Source organism: Dama dama, chromosome 15, assembly GCF_033118175.1.
Source record: "Dama dama isolate Ldn47 chromosome 15, ASM3311817v1, whole genome shotgun sequence".
In the NCBI taxonomy this organism is placed as follows: Eukaryota; Metazoa; Chordata; class Mammalia; order Artiodactyla; family Cervidae; genus Dama; species Dama dama.
Window position 1 is genome coordinate 89,413,344 of NC_083695.1, and position 18,667 is coordinate 89,432,010.

An 18,667-nucleotide genomic window follows, 5' to 3' on the forward strand; every position below is an offset into this window, starting at 1 on the left:
CTGGGACACCACAAAGGTGCAACATTCCATGAATAAAGTGGGAACAGCAGGATCCAGGCCCCCAGAAACACTACAATCCATCCTATAGACATTATGGGGTCAAGGGAAGTTTTTAAACAATAGGGTGATGGCCGGGCGTGCAGATGAGTTTCAAGACTATGCTCCTGGGGACAGTGGAGGAAGTAGACTGACCAGCTCCGAAGCCCAGGGATGAGTGCTGGGGGAGGAGAGAGGATGGGACAGATGCAGGGAGCATTTCTGGGTTGGCATCAGCAAGCCGTGTGACCGCCACAAAAGTTGCCTCCCCCACACCCAGGGCACAGCCTGCGAGAGGGGAGGGAGGCTTCCTCCACTGCTGGTCCCCTCCTGCACAGCCCCTCTTCCGGCTCAGGTCCTGGGATCCCACCTTCTTGGACTTCTCCCCTCCATCCTCTGCCTCCCTCCTGGTCTCCCACTTCTAACACCTCCTGCTCCAGGCAGCCTCCGCATGAAGCACAGTGAATCTATCATGCTCTCCCTCATTAACCTTCTGTAGCTCCCATCGCCTAGAACCAAGCCCACACTCTTCAGTCTTGCATGGCCTGCCGCCCCACCCCCACCCCAGGTCCTCAGACACATCACCCGGACTTGGACTCTCATGTCTTTGCTCAGATAGGGGTTCCCTTCCCAAGCGGCCTGTCTTCTCCTCTACAGCCTCAGAAGAGTCCTCCTCCTGGCCACGTCCTTCCTGAATTTTTCTCTGATCCCAAGGAGCCCTCACCACCTCTGGCTCTCCAACATCCTTCCCTGTGCTCTGAAGGTGCACACCCACTGTGGGTTACAGGCTTTATGTCCACCATCTCCTCCACCCTGCAAACTCCAGAGAGCAGGGGGGCCTTACGTCTTTAGCTCTGAAGCCCCCTTGACTAGTTGAGGCAATGCTAGCTGCTGCCAGAGAAGAGCCCAGAATCTCGGTGACGTCACACAGGAACAATTAACATCTTAACTCATGTCACATCCAGGGTCACTGCTGTCCCTGGCCCGGCCACCTTCTACAGGCTCCTTCAGGGACTTGGGCTCGGTCCACTCTTGGAGTTCTCTCTACAGAGACAGCACATCAGGTCTGAAGAGTTTGTTCTTATTGTGGTAAAAATACTGGGGCTTCCCAGACAGCACAATGATAAAGAATCTGCCTGCCAATGCAGAAGATGCAAGAGACTCGGGTTCGACCCCTGGGATGAGAAAATCCCCTGGTGGAGGAAATAGCAACACACTCTAGTATTCTTGCCTGGAAAATTTCCTGGTCAGAGGAGGTCCAGGAGGTTGCAAAGAGTCGGACACGACTGAGCACACACGCACACACAAAATGCACCATCTTAACCATGTCCAGGGCAGAAGGGCATGCACACCATTGCACAATGGTTCTCTAGAAGGTCTTCATCCTGCGGAACTAACACTTACCCATCAAACGACTCCCTTCCCCGCCCCCAGCACACCCTCTTGTTAACCACATCAGCTAATGACATGCAGCACTTCCACATTCCCAGAGCTCACCACGTGGCCACACCCTGCCATGCTGCAGCCAGGGGGTGGGGAGCCACTTCCCGTTACGGGGCTGCCCTGTGGAGGGGTGCCCAGGGCTGCCCTGTGGAGGGGTGCCCAGCCGTGTGCACAGGTGAGGCTTCAATAGGTGTGTGCTGACCTGAGCATAGAGGGTGAAGGAGAGGGAGGCTTCAGGGAGGGAAGGAGGGGGAAGGTTAGCAGGAGCCTAACATTTGCTGCTAATATTTCTGGGCACCAACTGTATGCAAAGCACAGAGCTGGGGTGGTCTCACACACACACACACACACACACACACACACACACGACAGCCACGTGGTGCTGTGGAAAGAGCCAGACAGATTCGCTCCAGATTCCTGGTCTCTGGGCTTGGGGAGTTCATGAACTCGATCAGAGATGAAATGTGCAAAGGGCCTGGCACCCAGCAAGCACTGTTACCGTTTACTTTCCGCAGTCCTACAAAGGGGAAAGCCACTCTCAGGTTGCTGGGCCACTTGCCAGTTAATAACTGGCAGAGCCAGATCTGCATTCACACCAAGACAAGCTCCCCAGGCACGCTGAGATGACCTCTGACCTGAGGAAGACCAGAGAGTCGAGGGGCCCCCGTTCAGACCTCAGGGCCTCCCTCCACTGACCCCTTACCGGTAAAGCCCTGTAGTATCTGCCTGATGCTACCAGCTCTCTGCACACCATTTTAAAGGAGCTCCTCCCAACAGCTCTCAGTACAGACACTGCAGAGCCTGGGCCAAGACCTGCTCCTATCTCCCCACCCAGCCCTCCTTCCTCCCAGCCCCGCCTGCCAAGCAAACCCCCACCTTCTGCTTCTGACCCCCCAGCCAAGAGGTATTGCTGGTGGCCCCCTCCACACGTGCTGTCTCCCAGCGCCCAACCTGCAAATGCAGACCCATCACCTCCGCTGTCAAATCCCCCCTCCCTGGGCTGGTGCAGCAGATGGACTCAGGCAGAAGCGCTCCAAAGCGCCTTAGCAAAGGAAAGCAGATCTGAGCTCACGATGCCGAATGCCAGCAACACACCTGGCCACAGCGGTGCCCGGGGGAGACGCATGGGCTGCCCGACTGACCCAGCATCGAGCCCTGGATCAGCGGGCATCACCAAGTCCCAGGCCTTCCTGCTGGCAGCTCCCTGACTGCTATGGACGATCAAACAGACATTGACGCCTCCTCCCCTCCGCCTGGCACGCAGCAGGCCTTGAGCTTCAGAGATACACGGAGGAGGGCGAAAATGTAAAAACCACTCCTTCCTGCTTGGCAGAGGACCTGCGCTCATCAGAGCCTCCTTGCCTCACTGGCACCAGGCAGCTTATCACGGAGAAATATTGATCTGTGGTCAGTTTCTGGCACTCCTGGAGCTCGCTTTCATGTTTGGGGTGGAGGCAGGAGGTGCCCATGGAGAAGGCCCCGGCCCACCGCTCTGCTTCCCCAGCTGCGTCTGCACTGTTTGATCCTCAGCCAACGAGGCTGCGAGGCTGGCAGGAGCCGTGGGCAGGACGCCTGCAGCCCTCACACTCCCTTCGAGGCCGTGCCACTCGTTCATGTTTCATGCATCGTCCGCTTTCATCTGCACCGCAGTGCGCGGCCAAGAGGAGGCAGGTCGAATCACCAGAGCCCCGGCCGAGTGTCAAGAGGGAGGTAAACCTCGTGGCTCTTCTTCTGTAGCCGCTGGCAGGGGCAGCCGGCCATGCAGAAGCCAGCGCCCACATGCATGCCCGACTGGCATCATCCCTCTCCCCCCACCATCCCGGAATTAAGGTGGGACATCTGCCATCTCTGGGTTCTCAAATGTGAATCCCAGAAACCTGTGGAGATCTCAGCTGCCTTCATCCTTCAAAACGTGCTGTGTTTCTTCCAAGTGGCGCAGGACTGGGCCGTATCCAGAGACTGCAGATGCTCTGGCCAAAGCAGCCTCCAGAACACACCAGGGATTTCAGTCCCAGAGTCAGGCCCCCTTGGTTCCCTGCTTCTGACACCCCAGGCCCCACATCACAGCCTCCCCAAGGCCCAGGGCCATCAGCACCAGGAGAGAGGTTGTCAGCCACAGGACTGCAGGATCAATTCCAACTCCTGGGCTGGGAAGGGGGGTCAGGACCCAAAGCTCAGCCTGACCCTGGGCTCCTCCCTGCTCTCCAACAACCTACTCTCCCCTCCCTCCAGGCCCGGGAGATGCTGGCCCCTCTACCTCGGACACCCTCCCCTTCCCTTGCACACGGCTGGTTCCCATTGGCCTTTCACGTCTCAGCTGGGAATTGCTTCTTCCAGGCAGCCCTCCCTGACCACCTCCAGACAGGGATAGATGCTCCTCCTCACTCTCTCAGCTCCTTGCACTCCCTGCCCCTCTATGCTGCCCCTGCTACTCGGTGAGGGAAGGGCCTGTTGGATTTTCTGTCTCCCTCCCCAGGCTATGAAATCCACAGGGCCAGTCGGGGACCTGGCCTGCCCATCACAGCCGCTGACACAGCCCCTTCCTAAATCTCTGCTGCCTGGGTGAAAAGGTAAAATGAACAGAGTGAATGAATGGATGACCATTGGGCTCAGTGGTCCTTGCAAAGGACCTGTGTTGCCCAAACCCCAGATCGTGTTACTCCAGAGATAAGCCCTAAAACCTCCATGCAGCACAGACCAGCTTCTGTCCTGCTCTGGCTGCCTGGCAGTGGCTGGGGCCCAGCCTCAGCCGGACTCCTGGGCTTCCAGACCTTCCGGACATGCGCCCCACAGAACTGGAGCCTTCCACGACCGCTGGAGCTGCTGAGGCCAGCCTGGCTCAGGCCTGGCCGCCCCTCCAGCTGGAGTTGTCTGAGTGCCTGGTGCCCGGACAGACCAGTCCTGCTCCCCACCACCGCCCCGGGCCTTCCTTATGCTTTAATCCTTCATTCACTCATCATTCAAACCAGCGTGAGCTGGGTTTTGCTACTGATTCAGCCTGAATCAGCCTTCGGTGGAGTCAGCCTTCACTCTTTCTGTGGACTTCCAGCTCGAGATTCATTCTCGCGTCGGTTTGGATCTCAAGCAGGAGCCCCAGCGGGTACCAAGTCTCTGCTCCCAGGTGAGGCTCAGATGATGCAGGGTGACCTCAGAGTCACGTGTGGGTGGAGGCGTTTCTGCAGCCTGCGAGGTCTCGGCTGGACCTGGCTTTGTCCTTCCCTCCCCACCACTCACGGCTGGGCTCACCTTTCAGAGAGCAGCGGGGTCCTCTCCCCGCCACGTCATGTATCCGCTGACCTCTGACCGCCTCCTCCCACCCCCGGAGGACTCATCCCCACTCACGGATACCGCCTGTCACTTTCCCGCACCCTCCACGCCCGCCAGCAAGGCTGCCTCCGCGGAACTCAGGGCCCCGCGATGGGCTCCCTGACTTGGCCCAAACGGAATACACAGATTCCAAAACGACTGAGTCAAGTCGGCTAAAAGGCTGTTGGAAACGGTTCAGTTTGAGATGAAACAGTAGCCAGCATTCAGGGGTCACCATAGGCACTGTCTCCCTCTCTCACACGCAGAGCCAAGCTAGGAGGGACACCGCAGAGCCTCGCCAAGGAGGAAGTTGTCGCTCTCTCACGGTCAGGCACAGGAAGGCAGGGCGCTGTTTCTGCCTGGGATTCAAGCTGGAAAAGCTCAAGCAGGCTGCACTGCAGCGTCGGATGTCCAGGCCCCAGCCTGCAGGCGTGGGAGAGCCGGAACAGAGACGTGAAGACACTTCCCTGGAAGGGCACAGTGACAATCCCAACAGGATGTGTTTCAGCAGCATTTTCTCCCGCAAACCAGTGAGCCGTGTGAGGAGTGGTGGGCAGGTGCGCCTCACCAGTTGGAAAACCCAAAGGGCCAGATTCTACCCACTGGGGGGCCATCCAGAGCAAGCTGTTAGAGTCTCATGTGGCCGAGAACTTGCCAGAACACTTCACTCCACACTCCCAGTCTGGAATTAGTGTTGGCAAATGTTGCCTGGGGTTAATTAAACGTATTAATAAGTGTGAGAGAAGGCGTGCCAGTTCCCTCCCATGGTTTAGTAGAAGGTGGAGAGGGGGGAGCCCTGCCAACTCATGGCAATTTGAGCAAACTCCGGGAGACGGCGAAGGAAAGGGAAGCCTGGCGCGCTGCAGTCCATGGGGTCGCAAAGAGTCAGGCACGACTTGGCGACTCAACAACAACAACAGCGAGGAGGTGGAGAGAGGGGAGCCCTGACAACCCACAGCAACATTTTGTAAAACTAATCACTCCAATGACTCATAAAATAAAGATCTGACACATGGGTCGGATATCTGAGCTCCGAGAGGACAGGGACCAAGTCCCACCCATCTGGTGTTCCCAGCGCCTTCCAGCGCCGGGCTCACAGTGAGACACACAGAAACGCCCCCCCGCCTCCCCCGCCCAGCACTCTCTATGAATTCAGTGTAAGATCCTTCTGTTATGCCCTGGACTGTCTAGAAGAAAAGATCATACCCACAAAAGGCTTCTTACTAGACTATTCAGCACACAGGTGTGTGCTTGCTAGTTCACTTCAGTCGTGTCTGACTCTGTGTGACCCCATGGACTGTATGTAGCCCACCAGGCTCCTCTGTCCATGGGATGCTCCAGGCAAGAATACTGGAGTGGGTTGCCATGCCCTGCTCCAGGGGATCTTCCCATCCCAGGGATCGAACCCACGTCTCTTATGCCTCCTGCATTGGCAGGTGGCCCTGGTGGCTCAGATGGTAAAGAATCTACCTGCAATGTGGGAGACCTGGATTCAACCCCTCGTTTGGGAAGATCCCCTGGAGAAGGGAACAGCTACCCACACCAGTATTCTGGCCTGGAGAATTCCATGGACAGAGGAGACTGGCAGTTTACAGTCCATGGGGGTCGAAAAGAGTCGGACACGAGTGAGCAACTTTCACACTTTCACTTTCTTTACCACTAGCACCACCTGGGAAGCCCATTCAGCACACACATAGCCACGTAAATATAACAGAACATGGATAGAATTCATATGCTAGAAACTATAAAAGCTGATATAAGAAACCAAAGAAGCCTTAAATAAATCAAGAGACCGTATGGTCATGAATTGGAAGACTCACAAAGTTAAGATGTCAATTTTCCCTACATAGCTCTATGGATTTAACACAATTCCAATCAAAATCCCAGCATGATTTCTTATAGTTATAGACAAACCGATTGTAAAATCTTAATAGAAAGGCCAAGAAACTAGCAAAGCCAAAATTTTGAAAAAGAAAATAAAATTGGAAGAATAACTCTGATTTTTCGATTTTCTAAAAAGCTACATTAATCAAGACAGCATGATACTGGTGAAGGGATAGACACATATATCAATGGAACAGAACAGAGCATCTGCAAACAGACTCTCAGTAACGGCCAAGAGATTTTTGACAAAAGTGCAAAGGTGATTCAAAGGATAAAGTATAGCCCTTTCAGAAAATTAGGTTGGACAATTGGACATCATGGGCCAAAAAAAATTTTTTTAATGTTTTTAAGCTGATCTAAACACACATCTTCAATCCCTGGGTTGGGAAGACTCCCCTGGAGGAGGGCGTGGCAACCCACTCCAGTATTCTTGCCTGGAGAATCCCCATGGACAGAAGAGCCTAGCGGGCTACAGTCTATGGTGTCGCAAAGAGTCAGACACGACTGAGTGACTCGGCACGGCCCAACAAACATACATCTTATACCCAGAAATAAATAAATAAATAAAGGCTATAGATCTAAATATAAAGCACAAAACTTCTTAAAGAAAACATGGAAAAAAATATTTATCACCTGGATTAGGCAGAGTTTTTAGACACGGCACAAAGTGTAAGATGCATAAAAGAAGATAAGGACAAACTAGATTTCATCAAAATTAAGATGAAGACTTCTGTTCTTTGACATACAGTGGTAAAAGAATATAAAGACAAGCGGCAGATTAGGAGAAATATGCAAATCTCATATCCAATAAAGAACTTCTATCCAGAATATATCAAAAAGCTAAAATCCAGCAGTGAGAAAAACAAAATGAAAAATGGGTACAACCCCAACCAGCCCCTTCTCCAAAGAAGATACAGAGAAGGCAAACATTCAGGTGAAAAGGTGTTCAACATCATCAACTGTTAGAGAAATGCAAGCTAAAACCATGAGGAGTTGGTTTTACATACCTATCAAAACGGCTAAAATAAAAAATACTGACAACACAAAACGCCCGTGAGAGTATAAGAACTAGAGGTCTCATATGTTTCCGGTAAGATTACAAAAGGGTGCAAACATTTTGAAAAATCCTGCATATCGCAACTAAAAAAGACCCCACATGCCAGAACAAAGGCTGAAGATCCCGCATGCCGCAACTAAGGCCTGGAGCAGCCAAATAGATAATTTTTTAAAATTTAAAAACTTTCAAAAAGAAAGAGGGGCTGAAAATTTTTCCAGATTTTATGAAAAATAAACTCACAGATCCAAGAAGTTCAATTACTCCAAACAGGATAAATATAAAGAAAACCACACCAAGGCAAAACATAAATTGCTGAGAAGAGGTAAGAAGAGCCTTAAAAGTCATCAGAGAAAGACACATCATGTACGGAGGAACAAAACTTAAAAAGACAGTGGACAATGAAATCACACATTTAAATACTGAGGGTGGGAGGACTGTCAAAATTCTATGTTCCTCCCTTGGCCTCTGAAGCTGTCCCAACCCCAGCACCTGAGGACTGCATGAAACACAGGTGCTCTGTCTCTGTCATTTCCCGATTTCCCATCAGGAATCTTTGTTCCTCTGTGACCGAACACCGTATAATTTTCACAGGAGCTCAGAGTCAGGGCTGCGGGTCTGCAGAGCTGTGTTTACATCTCGCCCAAACGAGACACTTCTGTGCCATGACCTGCCACTTTCCCAGGCCTTAACTGAGTGTGCTTTCCCTATTGCACTGTTTGCTTTCAAAACATTTCTGTTTCTCTAGACTCACTCATGCCCAGGCCCTCCCGAGGCTGCCAGGCTTCCAAGGAGATATAGGCTATGGGCCACGGATGCTCTCCTGAGCCTCTCGCCCCTCGGGCCATGCCCAGTGGAGGCCACGCCTGGTGGAGGTCGAGGCCACAGCTGCCAACCCGGAGCAGGGGCACTGGCAGGGCCTCCAGGATGCCCGAAACTCTTGTGAGGGTGTCTACAAGGGTCCCACCGTGACCATGCCGGCTGTAGTCAGAGGCCATCCCAGGATGACCCCCCAACTCCTGCCTTCTTCTCCTGTGTGGATGGCCCAGCCCCCCGAGGAGGCCTGCTACAACTGGATCCAGAGCAACAAGAGGGAGAGCCCCCAGCTGCCCCTGCAGGTTTCAAGACACAGCCGAGTCCTGGGAGAGGCCGTCTCAGTGTCCCACCTCCGCGCCCCAGGTGACAAGCCCTCCCAAGGGGGCAGCCTGGAGATGCCGCAGGGAGCCTGTGCTGGGACCTCAGCAAGTCACATGGTCTCTGAAGCTCCAGGTCCTCACCAAACGGCGTGGGACAGTACTAACCCCCAGCCCCACACAGCACTGCCAACACGGTCCATGTCCAATAAATGTCAGGCCCACTCGCCATGGACGTTAGAAACATATGGGTTGTGTGGGGCTCACCGACCCCTGCACCAACCACTGAATTCATGTGTGTGCCTGCTACATCCATTCAGTCATGTTCTACTCTTTGCGACCCCATGGGCTGTAGCCTGCCAGGCGCCTCTGTCCATGGGCTTCTCCAGGCAAGAACACTGGAGTGGGTTGCCATTTCCTTCTCCAGTGCATGCACACATGCTAAGTCGCTTCAGTCACGCCCAACTCTGTGCAACCCTGTGGACAACAGCCCACCAGTCTCCTCTGTCCACGGGATTCTCTAGGCAAGAATACTGGAGTGGGTTGCCGTTTCCTTCTCCAGAATTAATGTACTAATAGCTATATATTACTAGATGCTCATTAACTGTCTTCGCATCCACCTGGATGACACAGGAAATTCACACAGAAACAGCGTTCACCGCGCCCCAGAGGACATACACACCCCTCCCAATCTGCGCCTCGGTGGCTTCAAACTGATCTCAGATCACAGACACATGATAAAGCGCAGGACTCCCCTGGTGGTCCAGCAGCTAAGACTCCACACTCCCAAGGCAAGGGGGCTAAGTTCGATCCTTAGGGAAGTAGATCCCACATGCTGCAACAAAGAACCAGTGAAGCCAAATAAATAAGTAAAAATAAATATTAAAAAGTAAATAAAGTACATCAGTCTGGACTTGGGGTGAGGACACGGGTGCTAGGATCAGAGCTCCCCCTTCATTGAGAGCCCTTGATCACACTCCCAACAGCACTGAGGGTGGACCCAGCAGGTGGACGGGGAAACAGGCAGCCTCTACAGCACCCGTCAGGTAATCAGAGACCCCCCCGCCCAGGGTGTGGACCAAGGAAGGTGAGGAAGCTCGCCCTGGACCAGAGGCAGGGCAGATGCCAAAATGCTCAGCAGCTTCAAAGCCTGGACTCAAATGACCGGAGCTCGGAACAGAGGCTCCGCCTATGGGAGCGCTGGAGGTGACCTGCCCAGGGAGCTGGGGTCAGCCTCCTCGCCCACATCTTCCTTCCTCCACCGTGACCCCAACCAGCCTCTCCCCAAAGGGTAAGTCAGCGAACAAAGACACAGGGACCCTCTGAAGGTGATACCTCCGCATGATGCCGTGAGAGGTGGTCGTTCTCAGCAAAAGAATGGTCATCAGCTTCCTACATGGTCACCTGGAAGAATTAAAGAAGAAGCCAAGGCAGGACCACTCACTGCCCCCACCAGGACCCTGGCAAGCCAAGACACGCAGGAGGCTGGCCCAGAGGGCAGGGAGTGCTGCGTGCCCAGCAAGGGGAGCCGGACCTGGCCAGGTTAGCAACCGATAGGGAAAGAGACCAAAAGCGAGACCGGCCGGTAAAGACCGACAGCCAGTCTGTCCTTTCAGCTCGAGCACCCACGCCTGCCAGACTTCGCAGGTCTCACTCAGGGGGTCACAGCCTCCCCACATCACAGCATTACCACGGGTGAGTTGAGAGTCTTCTGGCTCCGGGTTGCAGAGCTGAGAAAACATTTTCAGCAAAGCCATGCCTGCCCCGTTACCCACCAGCATCCCCGCCACCCACTTAATCATCTCCGGGTCTGTGAGACCGGCGTGTGCTTCAGCGGCCGCAGATCCCTGCAGGCTTCCAACATGAAAGGTTTACGGGGCTCCCTTGGGCTTCAACTTTCAATGGTGCCCAGAAGTTTTTAGAGATCTATTTTTAGAGTCGACTCTGCAAGAAGTTCTTCATCAACAGTTAAGTAAGCACAGCCGGGGCCAAGAGCACGACCTGGAAAGCTTTCCGTCCCTCTGTCTTCCTTCACCGTCCCTCTGGGCAGGACACACTGACCTCTGCTCCCAGGGGTCGTCTCTTCGCAAACGAGATAGCCAACAGGACCTGGCCTTTGCCCCCAAGGAGTCTAACTCCTCTGCAAGAACCCCAAATTCTGCACTCTCACCCACCAGCAGGCTTTCAGCAGAAGCACCTGCCTGAGGGTGCTTCCATTGCCAACACCTCCGACTTCAGGGACCTGGAGGCCCAAAGAAGTAGCTTCTCTGTCTGAGTTTCCAGGTGCCCTAGGGGGTCAAGGAGCACAAGAAGGATGACGCTGGATATCCGGCCTATGTTGCAGTTTGGCCTCTGCAGCTTGCTCTGTGATCATGGGCAAGTTGCTTACCCTCTCTGAGCCTCAACGTCCTCCTCAAAACAGGAGGATGACACACACCCCTCCAGCAAGCTCAGTCCAGCCGCCAGAAGCTTAGAGACACGGCTTGGCCACACCCTCTCCTGGGCCAGGCTATAGGAGAGGTTAGTTCCTCACCCCTTGGCATCTTGCCTGAAGGCTCGTGCCGTTTGCTCAGCCGCTCAGTCTGTGTCTGACATTTTGCAACCCCGTGAACTGTAGTAGCTCCTCTTTCCATGGGCTCTTCCAGGCAGGAATACTGGAGTGTGTTGCCATTTCCTCCTCCAGGGGATCTTCCCGACCCAGGGATCAAACCCGCGTCTCCAGTGTCTCCTGCATTGCACAAGGAGTCTTTGCCTGCTGAGCCATTGGGGAAGTCATGCTTGAAGCTTTAACACCATAGGAATGTCTACCTCTGTCCTCCCACCCCCCTACACACACACACACAACTTCACGCGCTGGCTAAAGCCGCACCAGGGCCACAAAGCAGCCGCCCGGAACCAGACCTCGGTCAGCTGCCCCTTGACTTCCAAGCTCCTGAGAGTCCCGGTCGGGGGGAGGTCCCAGTCCCAGATGATGACAGAGACAGCCTGCCTGGAAACCACCAGCCTCAGTCAGGACAAAGACCAGGCACAGGGCACAACTTGCTCTGAGCTCTGGGCCTGCCAGTCTGCGGCAGGCACGGCCCTGAAACAGCTGTCAGCAGCTGCGGCCAGGCCGGCGGCACCCCTGCCCCCAGCTCCCACTGTCCTGGAATTACTTGCCTCCAGGTGGGCACAGCCCTCACCCTCCTCCTGGTTTTGCCTGCCTCTGGGCCCTGAGGACAGCCCCTCTCCTACCCTCCTCCTGACCTTGAGCTTCCCCTAGAAATGCCTAGCAAAGCCGGGCCAATCCGGGCTTCCTACTGGTGATGTCTGTGTGTGACTGGCTGGTCTGCCCTGACTCCTGTCCGGCAGCCAGCTCTCAGGAACTCACAACAGAAGAAGAAGGGACCGCCTTTGCCACCCCTAATTCAAGCCAAGAAAATACCTCCTTGTCTCTCTCTGGGCAGGTGCTGCAGAGCCCAGGAATGAGGAGCACGCTAGCTGACCCCCAGCACCCCTGTAAAGCGATTGGAGGAACTTCAATCCACGGTATGTGGGTCGTTCACTGTCCGCCCCCCCGGAACCCCGGGAATTCTTCCTCCCGGCTTTGCAGCCTCCTCCATCTTCCTCCCCTCCAGCTGTGCCTTTCCGGTCTCTCTTGTAGCGTCCCCAGGACCTGTCCTTAAGTATGGGCATTCCCTCATGATCCAACCTTGACCCTATTCAGAGCACCCCCACTCCCCAGGCATCCTCACTGGCTGCTTCAGGAACCCCCATCTGTCTCCCCAGCCCCCCCACCTCTGGGCTTACAGGCCCCATTCGCCCTTGGCTGCCAGCTCCGCCTGGACCGGCCGGACTCAGGAACCAGTGACCTGCAGACCTTTAGAGATGTCACCCTCTGAGTCCTTGACCTCCAGCCACCATCAGCCGGCCAGGAAGGGAGGCGGTGACTTGCCCGAGCCTCAGGGAGGGCTGAGAACACCACACTGGGCTCCTCGCCCTCGCCAGGTCACCCGCTGTCCCCTCATCGGTGCCAGAGTGACCTTGGAACTTCCCGGTGGCCCTCCCTGGGGCCTGTCATTATGCAGCGGCAAATTCCCTAATCGACACCCCCTTGTCCAAGTCCCCCCACCCCTGTACACAGCCAGCCCCAAGGCACAGACTTCACAAGCCACTGCTCCCCACTGTGACAAGGCCTGAAACTCTAGGTGTGGGTCCAGTTTGGGGTCCGCGGGTGCCCGCCCCCTGGGAAAGATGGGACCATCCCCTCTACCCTCACAACGCACCCCCCACACACACTCTTCTGGTTGCATTCACTGCTATGAATGTTAAGTACCTTCACCCCCGCTCCTAGCATCATCCCAGGCTCCTGCATTTACCTCCTTCAAATTCTTTCTGGAATCAACGGATGCCTGAATAAATACATTCTCAATGTATTAAGATTGCATTTGTCATGTAAATAAGATTTCTCAGGCCACTGATCTGGCCATTTACATGCAAAGATTCTGCTTTTACACATTTATCCACATATTTTTATGTAGAAATAGTTGTAGCTGGCTAGGTAGCTCACTGGATGGATGGACAGATGATTCACCAGGTAAACAGATCGAACTTAACCCTCTAGATGTGTTCTGAAAAAGTCATCAGTATTTTTTTTCTAAATCAAACCACATTTTTAATTCATCTGGAAAGCAAGTGCCCACATGCACGCTAAGTCACTTTAGTCATGTCCAACTCTGTGTGACCCTATGGACTATAGCCTGCCAGACTTCTCTGTCCATGGGGATTCTCCAGGCAAGAATACTGAAGTGGGTTGTCATGCCCTCCTCCAGGGGACCTTCCTGACCCAGGGATCGAACCCTCATCTCTTATGTCTCCTGCATTGGCAGGTGGGTTCTTTAGCACTAGTGCCACCTGGGAAGGCCAGAGAGCAAGTACACACGCTTTAATTTAATGTCTATTTACACCAAGGCTTTTCCAACACTTGACAGGCTCAGAGTGAGTCACATTTAAGAAGGATGTCAGTTCCCTGCCTCCACCCGATACACCTTCATCCACCAGACTGGCCTTCTGTAGCACTATCTTCTTTGCTGCCCAAGCTGAGGTTAAGACAAAATTCAGAGACTCTCTCCTTGGATGAGATCAGTTTTCCACAACACGCCCCTCCGCCAGCTGCTCTGACCTTCACTCCCCAGCTCCACCCTCTCAGAAATCTCACACCACCCTCCACCCCAGTGAAGAAAAGGCCCAATCTGGCCGCTCAGAGCACGTCTTCCCCAGGTGGGCAGAGCCACCTCCCAGCTCATGTTTTCAACAAGAAGGTCATAAGGTCAGACTTTACATTGATGACGACACCTTCCCACGTGTAGATCTTCACAGCAAATGCTGGCCTGTTTGTTATCTCAGTGAATATACCCAAAGCCTCCCCCCACCCAGAGATGAGTCTCCGTGTTACGGGTGAGAAAACAGAGACAGCGACAGGAAGACACTCACCCACATTCAGGCGACAGGTAAGCGCTGAACTAGCCTGTGGTGGGCATAACGCCAACACAGGGTCGGACACCCATCCACTCGCTTTTCCTGGGCACCCCAAATCTTCCTCCTGTGTGGCTACAGTCCGGCCCAGGCCAGTCTCCCAGTCAGACGGCAGGGAACCCCCTTCCCCGGCAGCCATCTTCTCAGCAACACTTCAGTCAGGAAGGGCCCAGAGGACCTGGGGCCTCAGAGGATCCAGAGTGGACTGGAGCAGTGAGCTGCAGTGGTCACACACACACACACACACACACACTCACTCACTCACTCACACACACACTCTCACACACACTCGCGCACACACACAGACACACATGCACTCATGAACGCACACTCACACACACGCAGTCACATTCACACATGCGTGCACACGCACACACTCATACACACACACTCACACATACACACACACACTCACACACTTTCACACACACATTCACATACACGTGCACACACACTCATGCATTCACACACACTCACACTTACACACACATTCACACACACACACTAACTCACACATAGACACAGTCACACACTCACACACTCACACATTCACACACACACTCTCACACACACTCACACACTCTCACACACACACACACATGCACGCACACACCCAGACACATTCACACACTCACACACATTCACACACACACACTCACCCACACTCACTCACACGCACGCACACACACCAGACTCTCACACATACACTCACACACACACTGACACACACACTCACACACACACGCTCATGTACACACTCACACACATGCACTCACACACACTGACACACAGACACACACTCACACACACTGACATACACATACTCATGCGCACACACACACACATACACACACTCACACACATACACACACATTCACACACTCACACATGCACACACTCACACACACACACTCACAAACAACTGAAGGAGAGACACAAATATGACAACGAGGAAGCACCTCATTGACCTCATGACAACGAGGAAGCCATTTTCATGCTGTGTGACCTTGAACAAATTACTCAACCTCTCTGAGCCTCAGTTGCTAAAAAACAGAGAAAAGCATACCAACTTCCCAAGGTTTTGTGAGGATTAAATGAAAATTCATGAGAAAGGATTCAGCCAAAGATTAAAGTTCAGGTAAATGAGAGGGCGTTATCATGATCACCATTACAACATCTTTATTATTTCAGAATTGTTAATAAGATTACCACTGTCACAAGGACACCAGAGTGTCTTCCTCAAGCAGGTCAGGAAGACCAGGAGATGGTTAAGATGCAACAGAACAGCCAAGATGAATCGTAAGTAGGCCTGACTGGAAGCAGGTCACCCAATTTGACCTGAGGCCTGGGGTGCCTGTCCTGGGCCAGGAAGGCTCCCTCTCCTCCCAAAAGACCACCGTGGAGGCTTGAGTCCATCTCCAGAGTGGTCTCAGTCCCGGGCCAGGCATGCTCAGAGTGCTCCCCTGCCAGTTCCCTCTCTCCGGGCTCACGGGTGTGCCCCCATCCAGCTCCCCTTCTGGGTCACATGGGGGCTGGACCCTGGGGTCCGGACAGCCAGGAATTCAAGAGACCCAGCACCACACCCATCCCTCAGACAGCTGCGGTGAGTTCTCTGAGTCCTGGGGGTGTGGATAGCACTGGCGGGCAGAGGCCACATCCAGTCTGGGGTGACCTTCAGAGGTCAGGTAAAGCGTTGCCCCAAAGCCCCGCCCCTCCCAGTGCAGCCTACCCAGCTCAGGAACCCTCCAAGCACCCCACATGGGTTTAGAGGTACAGGAAGGAGGCCTTCCCAACACCCCAGACCACAGGGAACACCTCCCTGGGCTTCACCCCATATACAAGCCCCCAAAGCTCCCTGCACAGAGACCAGCTGAGGCAGAGGGCCGGGAAGGGAAGCGGCCCAGGCCTCACCCAGGGAGACACCCGAGTCCTGTGTGTCCCCCCCTCCCCCCCCCTTCGACCCAGAGCAGGAGTGCCCCGCCCCCACTGCATCCCCAACACGTGGTCCAGGTTCCCTGCAGCCCAGGGAAGCCAGGCCAGCCACAGGCCCACCCAGCTCTCCCCACTGCTGCCAACACTACAGCCCCACGGAGGAAAATCCTTTCCCCTGTGCTCCGGAGCTCTGCTGAGACAGGCAAATTATCACAGAACTGCTGAAGACAGTGGAAGGAAACCTAATCCCAGGGTTTAGCAAGGGAACAGGCCTCTGAGATTCCTTCCTTGAGTCTCCTCCCACCTGGCTCCTGGGGCCCCTGCTATTGTTCTGGATCTTTCTTAACTCTTTCTTAGCTAAACCAAGCAAAGATGCAAAGAGGGCGGGCCCCTGAGCCACTAAAGGGAACACCCCCTCCAACACTGCGATGCTGGCCACTGGGTGTGCCTGGGGTCACGGCCACAGCACTGCAAGCCCAGAGCACCCTGGAAACGGGGAGTCCCTGGGGGCGGTGCTCAGTGACCGACAAGGGTGGGCAGGTAAAGGCCAGCACCCTCGCCCCTCGGGTGGGATATCTCACACTGAGTCTCCCACAGACTCCCAGGTGCAACCTGCTTCCCAGCTCATGTCTCTACTCTGGTTGGTTTGGTCTGAGATGGTCTCCCAGATACACGACTTCCCTCCAATCCTGGTCTCAGGATCTGCTTCTCAGAGGCAGGACAGGAAGCAGATAGGGGAAGACAAGCCAAGACAGAAGATGAAGGCTCAGAGGTTGGAAGAGGAAGGACTCACTCAGAGAAGTGCTGTTCTACAACAGAGACAGAGGAGGTCACCTCCATGTCATTTCATCTTCATCCCAGCCTTTTGGAGGGGTAGCTGTTATTATGCCCATTTCTCAGATGCAGAGACTGAGGTTCAGTCAGACCCCAGGTCCTCAATGAAGGATCTATGGAGCTGGGATTCAAACCTGGGTCTCTGAGATAAAGCGTCAGATCCCCACACCAGGGGCTTCCCTGGTGGCTCAGATGGTGCAGAATCTGCCTGCAATGCGGAAACCCAGATTCAATCCCTGGGTTGGGAAGATCCCCTGGAGAAGGGAATGGCTACCCACTCCAGTAGTCTTGCCTGGAGAACCCCACAGACAGAGCAGCCTGGTAGGCTACAGTTCATGGGGTTTCAAAGGGTCGGACACCACTGAGTGACTAACACTTTCCCTATGCCTAGACCACGGGGCCTCCGGGCAGAGGGGGCAAAGCTAGAACCACCCATATATCCCCCAGCAGTGGGCACGTGAAGATAATACGGTTCCATCAAGTCCGTGACATTGACGAGAAGGTGATCAGCAGACAGGACGGCCAGTGTCCTGCCCTCAGCCCCTCCATGGCATGAACGGGCCTCCACATGCCTCTTCGGCCCAAAAACAAGGAGAGCCCAGCTCATTCCCCACGCTGAACGGCCTCTCTCCTCTCCTCATCTTAAACTGCCCAGCACTCAGCTTTGGCTTTAAAAGCCCAGCTAATTACAAGCATATTTTATTTTCTCAGGGGAGGCAGCTGTGGGATAAAAGTCGGAAGTGTAAACTCTGGTAGTGGATGAATCATTGCACTGCTTTTTATTAATTTTTTTACTCTCAAGTTGTTATGGCTTTCCAAAAACACAGAAGAATAAGGCTCATCACTCTCATTATTGGTGATGACTGGGATAGAGTTCAAAAGGCAAAGGCAGGCCTGAACTAACCTCCGGGGGGTGAAGGGAGGAGTAGGGGAGGCAGATGTTGATCACCAAACACCACATACGCCCGAGGGCCAAGAAAACATCCATCCAAGGCGAAACTGGGGGAAGGAGAGCGGTCTACCCCTGCCAACTTTAAGTTCTTCCATTCCCACAATGAGTATCAGGGAGGGATGAATGAATGAGCTGATTCCACTAAAACCTTCCATTTGACCAAGGAAATGAAAATAATTGAATTCAATGAAATTTAAAATCACTAAATTATTTCATTTAAAATCATTAAATTATTTAATTTGAGATGATTAAATTAAAATAGCGTGGCCCTTTAATAAGATGGAATATGATAGAGTCATACACTTAATGTTTGGGAGAACATTTACTAATAACAATAATAGGAAAGCATCTCTTTCTATTATTAAGTGAAAAGCAAATGATAAAACAGCATGTAGAGTAGGGTCCTGGAGAAGGCAATGACAACCCACTCCAGTACTCTTGCCTGGAAAATCCCATGGACAGAGGCTCCTGGTAGGCTGCAGTCCATGGGGTCCTGAAGAGTCGGACACGACTGAGCGACTTCACTTCCACTTTTCACTTTCATGCATTGGAGAAGGAAATGGCAACCCACTCCAGTGT